The sequence below is a fragment of the Arachis ipaensis genome, chromosome B1 (genome assembly GCF_059453495.1).
Source record: "Arachis ipaensis isolate K30076 ecotype BB chromosome B1, ASM5945349v1, whole genome shotgun sequence".
In the NCBI taxonomy this organism is placed as follows: Eukaryota; Viridiplantae; Streptophyta; class Magnoliopsida; order Fabales; family Fabaceae; genus Arachis; species Arachis ipaensis.
In genome coordinates this window covers 108,105,263-108,113,207 of record NC_142436.1, presented here as the reverse complement: position 1 = coordinate 108,113,207, position 7,945 = coordinate 108,105,263, and the positions used below count along the sequence as shown (strand labels likewise).

At 42.1% G+C, this 7,945-nt stretch overlaps 1 non-coding gene across 1 annotated transcript; it reads left to right on the top strand.

Annotated features, from left to right (window-relative positions):
* Positions 1–7,371: 7,371 nt before the first annotated feature.
* On the top strand, positions 7,372–7,478 carry LOC148577843 (small nucleolar RNA R71). Its single transcript, XR_015903371.1, has one exon. It is a non-coding gene; the product is annotated as a small nucleolar RNA R71 (small nucleolar RNA).
* Positions 7,479–7,945: the final 467 nt, after the last annotated feature.

Genomic DNA, 7,945 nt, shown 5'->3' with positions numbered 1-7,945 from the left:
AAGAGGAATAAGTTGAATTGAATAGAAAAACAGTAGTACTTTGCATTAATCTTTGAGGAACAGCAGAGCTCCACACCTTAATCTATGGAGTGCAGAAACTCTACCGTATGAAAATACATAAGTGAATATAGGGTAAGCATGGCCGAGTGGCCAGCCTCCCATGGAGGTCTAGAGATCTAAAAATGATGAAAAGATGATCTAGGATGTCTAATACAATAGTAAAAAGTCCTATTTATACTAAACTAGTCACTAGGGTTTACAGAAGTAAGTAATTGATGCATAAATCCACTTCCGGGGCCCACTTGGTGTGTGCTTGGGCTGAGATTGAATGTTACACGTGCAGAGGCTCTTTCTGGAGTTGAACGCCAGGTTGTAACATATTTCTGGCGTTCAACTCTGGTTTGTGACGTGTTTCTGGCGTTTAACTCCAGACAACAGCGTAGAACTAGCGTTCAACGCCCTTTTACGTCATCTAAACTCGGCCAAAGTATGGACTATTATATATTGCTGGAAAGCTCTGAATGTCTACTTTCCAACGCAATTAGAAGCACGCCATTTTGAGTTCTGTAGATCCAGAAAATTTACTTTGAGTGCAGGGAGGTCAGAATCCAACAGCATCAGCAGTCCTTCTTCAACCTCTGAATCTGATTTTTTCTCAAGTCCCTCAATTTCAGCCAGAAAATACCTGAAATCACAGAAAAATACACAAACTCATAGTAAAGTCTAGAAATGTGAATTTAACATAAAAACTAATGAAAACATCCCTAAAAGTAACTAGATTCTAATAAAAATATACTAAAAACAATGCCAAAAAGCGTATAAATTTTCCGCTCATCATTAACTAAGTTAACGTGGCTTCTAACGTAGTCATGCTAGCCATCTCCAACGTTAGTGACAAAGGTGAGTGTCACTAACGTTGGCTCATCATCTCTTTATCCACGTTAGCTTCCATGTTAACTAAGTTAACGTGGGAGTTAACGTTGTTCATGGTGGCTCTTGGTGGTTCACCCCAACGTTAGTGACAAAGGTAAGTGTCACTAACGTTGGCTATCAATTGCTCTCTCCACGTTAGCTTCCACGTTAACTAAGTTAACGTGGGAGTTAATGTGGCTTATGGAGGCTTGGCCAACGTTAGTGACAAAGGTGAATGTCACTAACGTTGGCTTCTCTTTTGCTTCTTAACGTTAGAGTCCACGTTAACTAAGTTAATGTGGCAACTAACGTAGCCAATTATGAGCTTGGTCCAACGTTAGTGACAAAGGAGAGTGTCACTAACGTTGGCCTTGTTGTCTTCTTCCACGTTAGAGTTCACGTTAACTTAGTTAACGTGACTCTTAACGTGGGCTTATGATGGCTTCGAGGGCATTATTGGCGATTACCTTTCTCATTAACTTTGCAAGTTAGCACCCTTTCCATGTTAGAGGTCACGTTAGTGGGACTAACGTGACTGCTAATGTGGTTCTTCTTTGCTTCCTTTGTCCTGAAATCAAGCAACAAAGTGCATCAAAGTTCTAGTCCAAGTCATGAGTCATGCATCATCCAATTTGTCATATAACTCATGCAAAATTCTCATGAAATCATGTAAAGTGCACAATGTATGCTTGAATCAAGATGTAAGTGAATATCTACCCAAAACTAGCTTATTTTCTAAGGAAATGCATGAAACTACCTTAAAAACAGTAAAGAAAAGGTCAGTGAAACTGGCCAAAATGCCCTGGCATCACAACACCAAACTTAAAGCTTGCTTGTCCCTAAGCAAGTACTGGAACAAGAGAATGATGAATGGAATGCCAAGAGAAATGAGTCATTCTTGTGGAAGTCATGTTCTTGGTTTTATGGTGGTTTCATGCATAGCAACTTAGGTTCATTCCTTCACTGGCTTTCAGACCTTTATCATGTTCTAGAATACTCACTTGATTGCATCCCATGAGACTTTTATTCATTGATCCTTTTGTTGTCATTTCAGGGCTTATTTGTGTTCTTAGGCTAAGTGCTCTGTAAGGGGGCAACTCTTTAGAATAAGCTTTCAGCCAACACTCCCGAACCAGTTGGTTCAAGGTGCTAGGTGTTGAAGCACCCCTAAGGACTTACTTCCTCAAGTCTCTCCCCCATACATACACACCACAGGCACATGGTTTGTTTATTTTCTTTCCTTGAGGTCTTGGTGTCCAGCACCTCTTTGGGTTACTAAATGTTCTGTAGCAAAGATTGCTCTTGATAGTGGACTTTCAACTGATAATCCCGGATTAGTTAACCCAAGTTACTAGGTGATAAAGCAACCCTGAGAGCTTAGTAATCCAAGCAGATCTTTGGTACAGGAACACCACAGACACATCCCTCAAGACTCAAACCCTTGGTGCCTAGCCTCTTTTCTTGCTATTTTTCTTTTATTCTTCTTTGATTGTTCTTTCCCTTTTTCTTATTAGGATCTTGTTATTTAGGTAGTCTCATGGGGTGTGTTCAAGCATATGATTCATGACAGATAGTTGTCTTCCTACCTTGTGGTTGAACCAACTTAGCTAACTTATGACCAGACCACAAACTCAGGAACTTACTCCATAGTATGAACTCCACTTTGGTCTTTTATAAAACACTCATTCTCTTTTCATTTGATTCAAAAGGACAAGCATATAATTAAGTAAGGAAATGATGCTGTAATGACATTCAGACTAGAAAACACAGCCCTAATCAACAAAAAGTTTAAAAGACAGAATTGAGAAAGGTTCAAACTAACATGGAAGTATTTCATACAAGATCTTCCTTATTTAAAGCATAGAAAAAGATGGACCAAAGAAGGAACTCCACCACCTTTTACCCATGTGGTTGCCCATGCTCCCCTCCTTGTTTGTCTTCCTTGTGTCCTCTTGCATTTCCTCGCATCTGTGCCAATCTTGCTTGCTTCCAATCCTCAAGTGCCTTCCTCACTGATTCATGACTCTCTTCCATCCTTTGTCTTTCTTCTCGTGCTAATTCATCCTTCATTTCTTCATACCTTGCGATTCCTGGATGCAATATAGGCAGCTGTCCTACTAAGTATCCGAGCCTGGCTTGAGTGTTTATATGATGCCCAGTCTCGCTCATGTAAACTCCTTCTGCGAATGCCCTTTGCTCGTCCAATAGTTCTGCCTGTTCTATTTGTCTTCGATGCATCTCATGTATGTGTGCACCTTGATGTGCTTGGATGTTGATTAGCTTCTGGATGGATTCTTGTTGTTCATTTTGCCTTTGTTCTATCCTGTGGAATGTTTCACTCCATTGTTGTCCTTGACTCAGTTGATGCTCCATCATTCACTTTTGCCACTCCCCTTGTTGAGTCATCTATCTTGAGAGTGATTCCTCTTGCTGCCCCATCATTTGTAGTTGAAGCTCTTTCTGTGCTCCTTGGCTTTCCAAATATTGTCTAGATAGGCCATCAATGGCTTCCTGTAGTTGGTGCATATCCAAAGTGGCTAGTGCTTACCCCTCTAAGATTTGTCCTTCTACTACTTGAGGGGCTGGCCTCTTCCTTTGCTTCCGTTGAGGCAGGGGGGATGCGGCAGCATGCATCCGTCGAACGGTTATTGGAATGCCCTCTTTTATCCACACGGGGTCCTCATCTTCAAACACCACCCTAGCTTTCTTGCATAGTCGGTAAATAGTGCTGGGGTAACCTAACTTTCCTCTTGAGTCGCTTTTCTCTGCCATCTTTCTAATGCCTGCGGCTATGAGTTCATGTACCTTGATCTCTCCTCCTTTGAGTATATAGTGCACCATTGTGGCTCTCTTGAGCTTCACCTCCGAGTTGTTCCCTGCTGGGAGGATGGACCTCCTTACAATTTCGAACCACCCCTTTGCTTCCGGAGTGAGGTCTGCTCTCTTGATGAACCTTGGTCTCCTATCCGCATATCTTTCCCTGTCAGCTCCGGGTACACAAATATCTTGCACAATCTGGTCATAATTGGGGCTGTTGTCCATTCTTGAATGATAACTCTCTTCTTCAAACGGTATGGACTGTAGCTTTAATGCTCTCATGACACTCATGGGACTGAAATTCACAATCTTTTCTCTCACAAAGCTTGTATATGACTCATCAGCCTTATCATATTGGACCGCATTTGCATAGAATTCTCTTATAAGATTTGCATTTACCTTAACCATCGGATCAGTGAGGAGCTCCCATCGCCTCTTTTCTACCTTCGTCATGATTTCTGGGCACTTATTCTTTTTGACTTGAAATCCAAGTTCATAAATTATTTCCTTATCAACCATCCACCCGTATTGTAATGCATGGTGCAAGCTTCTAAATTTCTTTTCATCATACGGGTGTTACTCCATAGGTTCCTTTTCCTTCCTTCTTTTAGAGCTCGAAGATGCCATGAATGGGAGTTAATGTGTGAAGGTGGTAAGGGTGTGAAGACTTTTATTTGTTTAGGATTGAGTGCAATGAAGGGAGTGAGGGGGAATGTTTTTAAAGTGGTAAGAATGGTTTGGTTCTGAGAGGAAGATATTAAGCTGGGCGTTTGGAATGTGAAGGGGGTATGGAGGGAGAGCTACTTATATATGGAAGTGATGGGCAAATGAAGGGTTTGGATAGATGATTTGAGTGTGAGATGGACGGATGGGGTTCAGCATGGAGAAAGGACAAGGATCATCAACTTTATGAAGGGTGTTGCCCGGTCTTTGAGGGTCTCATTCTTTTCAATATTGCATGGCAACATTTTCCAATGCATCCCTCCTTGAGACACGTGTGTAGTACCCTCCTTTTATGGTGTCCGAACCTTCCTCATTTAATTGTCCAATCAATCCCCTTCAATGCTCCTTTCCCTTTTCCTATAAAAATAAGAAAAATTAATATCATTGAGAAATTAAACTTTATGGCTAGAATAGTAAAGAAAACGAACTAGATTGTTTATTCATGAACACCAACTAACTAACTAACTGTGTATCCTTATATGCACATTGGTGGCACCTTGGGTGACACCAAACTTAGTTTGTAGCACTGTGATGAAAAAGTTTTGTTCAAGGCTCCAAGATTAGCATGCTCTGGTTTGCATTCATGCTCTCTCGGCATGCTTTGAACACCAAACTTATTCTTCACCATATACTGCCTAATAAGGATTTCACCAAGTGTTTGTCAAGTTTTGGTTGGAATTCATGAATATTGACTTATTCACTATTTTCTAAAAGCATATAAAACATGGGTTGCCTCCCATGAAGCGCTTCTTTAGCGTCACTAGCTTGACGTTTCTCCTTCATCAGGGAGGTTGATAATGCTTCAAGTCTTCTCCTCTGGCAGTAGACCTATATCCAGTGGTTGTATCAATGATCTCTACATGTTCCAAGGAGAGAACTCTGTTGATAGTGAAGACCTTAGGTAACTGAGATGGTACAGTGGGGAGATCAGGGGGGATGTCTGGGAAGTAAGCTGAGATCACTTTATCCCTTGGAGAGAAGTCCTTGGTAGGGATCTTCTTGTTTCTCTACCTCCTTGGTACCTTCTTCTTTGTTCCTTGTGATGTTGTCTTACTCTTTGTGACCTCCTCCTCTAAGGAAATGTGGTTACTGGTCTCATATGATTCTGGTGGTTTGGGTTCCTCCTGATTTTCTTTGAGCTGTGGCAATTGCTGTTTGCCTTGTTCATTAATCAAGGGAGTTCCCAGATGTGCTGGTTGTGCTTCAGTGCTTGTTTCTTCCTTCAGTATCTCACTGTGATTCTTCCTTGGTTCCTTGTTCTCTTGATCTGTTTCTTGTGAGAGTTTGAAGACATTAAAGCTGAGTTGTTCATCATGGATCCTCAAGATTAGCTTCCCTCGCTCTACATCTATGAGTGCTCTGGCTGTACCTAGGAATGGTCTTCCCAATATGATTGGGTAAGTGTGACTCTCTTCCATGTCCAATATGACAAAGTCTGTTGGGAAGAAGTATTTCCCAACCTTTACCAACACATTTTCCACCACTCCTATTGCTTGTTTTTGAGTTTTATCAGCCAGCCTGATGACTACATCTGTAGGCATTATCTCATTGATCTGCAGCCTCTTCATAAGGGATAAGGGAATTAAGCTGATGCTTGCTCCCAAATCGCAGAGTCCCTTATCAAACATGGTTTCTCCGATGGCACAAGGAATGTAGAAACTCCCTGGGTCCTTTCTTTTTGTAGGCAACTCTGGTTGAATGAGGGCGCTGCACTCCTTGTTCATCACTATAGTTTGGCCTCCCTTGAGTGAGCTTTTCCTGGGAAGCAGTTCCTTCATATACTTGATGTATGCAGGCATTTGTTGGATGGTCTTGATGAATGGTATGTTTACATGCAGAGATGCAAATAAGTCAAGAAATCTTGAGTATATTCTCTTCTCCACAGCACCATTGAGTAGTTGGGGAAAGGGTGCATAGAGTCTCAGCAGCTCCTGTTGTGAGATTTTTGGTTCTTGGTGGTCTTTTTCCTTCTTCTCTGCGGAGGTATTTCCAGGTTGTTCTGACGGCTTGTTTGGCTTGTCCTCAGTCTCCTTACCACTTATAGTGACCATCTTGCAATCTTCCCATCTTACTTTCTTTGTTTCACCTCTCGGATTTTTCTCTGTGTCACTTGGGAATCCATCTGTAGGTTTGGGAATCTGCTCAGAGAGATACCCCACTTGAGATTCCAACCTCTTGATGGTGTCTCCCTGGTTCTTAAAATTTGCTCGCACTTCCTCCTTGAACACCTTGTTGTCTTGAATCTCTTTGTATATGCCTTCAAGCAGGTTCTCAATCCTTGAGAGTCTGTCATCAGATGATGGTAGGTTGGGATTAGAGGTAGAAGGATGAGGAGTGTTATTTTGGTTTTGATATGGATGTGGAGAGGTGTTGTTATGGTGGTGTTGATATGTTCTCTGTGTGAATTGTTGGTGAGCTGCACTGTTGTTAGGGTTGTGACGTCTCTGATCTTGGCCTTGATCTTGTTGATTTTCCCACCCAAAGTTTGGGTGATTCCTCCAACCAGGGTTGTAGGTCTTGGAGTATGGGTCATGATTTTGTCTAGGTGAATTCCCAATGTAGTTGGCTTGCTCCTGCTCACTCTCTGCCTCTGCATTCACTCCCTCTTGGGTTGTTGATGAGGTGGTGATTGCTGCTACTTGGTTCCTCTCCATCTTCTTGGTGAGGTCAGCTAATTGCTTGGTTATGAGCTTGTTTTGGGCCAGCAGAGCATCTACATTGTTTAGCTCCATCACTCCTCTAGTGTTCCCTCTTTTGGAGGCATAGAAGTAGTCATTCTCTGCTACAGTTTCAATGACATCTATGGCCTCCTCAATGGTCTTCTTCTTGTTCAGAGATCCCCCGGATGAGTGGTCTACTGCTTTCTTTGATTCATAAGAAAGGCCTTCATAGAAAATGTGTAGCTGCACCCATTCATTGAACATATCTGGTGGACACCTCCTTGTTAGGTCCTTAAACCTCTCCCATGCTTCATATAGAGTCTCACCATCCTGCTGCCTGAAAGTTTGAACCTCAGCTCTCAGCCTGTTAATTCTTTGAGGAGGATAGAATCTGGCTAAAAATTTGTTCACCACATCTTCCCAGGTTGTCAAACTCGCTTTAGGGAAGGATTCCAGCCATTTAGATGCCTTATCCTTGAGTGAGAAAGGGAACAAAAGTAGTCTATAGGTGTCAGGATGAACACCATTAGACTTCACAATATCGCATATCCTCAGGAAGGTGGTTAGATGTTGATTGGGGTCTTCTTGGACGCCTCCTCTGAATGAACAGTTGTTCTGAACAAGGGTGATGAGCTGTGGTTTTAGTTCAAAGTTGTTGGCATGTATGGTTGGCTTTTGAATGCTACTCCCACAGTTTCCTGGGTTTGGGTTGATGTAGGAGCCTAGAACTCTTCTCTCTTGCCCAGTATGATTTGCTAGTCCTTCTCTGCCATGGTTGTGAGCCTCTTCTTCATGAATGTTCTCCATATTCTCCTCCATGTCTAGTTCAAAGT